This window comes from Pteropus vampyrus, unplaced genomic scaffold (assembly GCF_000151845.1).
Source record: "Pteropus vampyrus isolate Shadow unplaced genomic scaffold, Pvam_2.0 Scaffold1052, whole genome shotgun sequence".
Classification (NCBI taxonomy): Eukaryota; Metazoa; Chordata; class Mammalia; order Chiroptera; family Pteropodidae; genus Pteropus; species Pteropus vampyrus.
In genome coordinates this window covers 56,386-57,335 of record NW_011889833.1, presented here as the reverse complement: position 1 = coordinate 57,335, position 950 = coordinate 56,386, and positions in this window count along the sequence as shown.

Below are 950 nucleotides of genomic sequence, written 5' to 3'. Positions count from 1 at the left end.
GTTTTTTTGTTGTTGTTGTTTTCTATTTCATTTATTTCTACTCCAATTTTTATTGTTTCAATTTTTTTCTGCCTATTCTAGTTTTTTAAGATGGAGAGTTAGGTTGTTTATTTGGGCTTATTCTTGTTTTTGGAGATAGGACTGTAATGATATGAACTTTCCTCTTATGACCGTTTTTGCCATGTCCCAAAAGTTTGATATATTGTACTGACATTATCATTTGTTTCCATGTATCTCTTGATCTCTCTTTTTATTTCTTCTCTGACACAGTTATTCTTCATTAGCGTGTTGTTTAATCTCCACGTATTTGGGATTCTTCCTGATTTCTTTCTGCAGTTGATCTCTGGTTTCAAGGCATTATGATCAGTGAACATGGTTGGTATGATTTCAACCCTCTTATATTTGTCGAGGCTCTGTGTCCCAGTATGCGGTCGATTCTTGAGAATGTTTCATGTGCACTAGTGAAGAATGTATAAACAGCTGTTTTGGGATGAAAGGCTCTGTAAATGTCAATTATGTCCGGTTGGTCTGATGTGTCATTTAAGGATGCGATTTCCTTATTGATTTTCTCTTTGGATGATCTGTCCATATCCGACAGTGGGGTATTTAGGTCCCCTACTATGATAGTGTTTTGATCTGTTTTCTTTTAGTTCTGCTAGTAATTGCTTTATATATTTCATGGTTCCCTGACTGGGAGCAAAGATATTAATAATTGTTATGTCTTCTTTGTACATGATTCCCTTGATCGTTATAAAGTGTCCCTCAGTGTCTTTCTTTCCGTTTTTTTGGTTTGAAGTCTATTTCGACTGATATTAGTACCGCTACTCTCGCTTTTCTCCGAATGCCATTTGCTTGAAATATCATTTTCCACTCTTTTGCTTTGAGTCTATATTTGTCTTTGGAGCTGAGGTGTGTCTCCTGGAGGCAGCATATGTTTGGGTTTTGTTTTT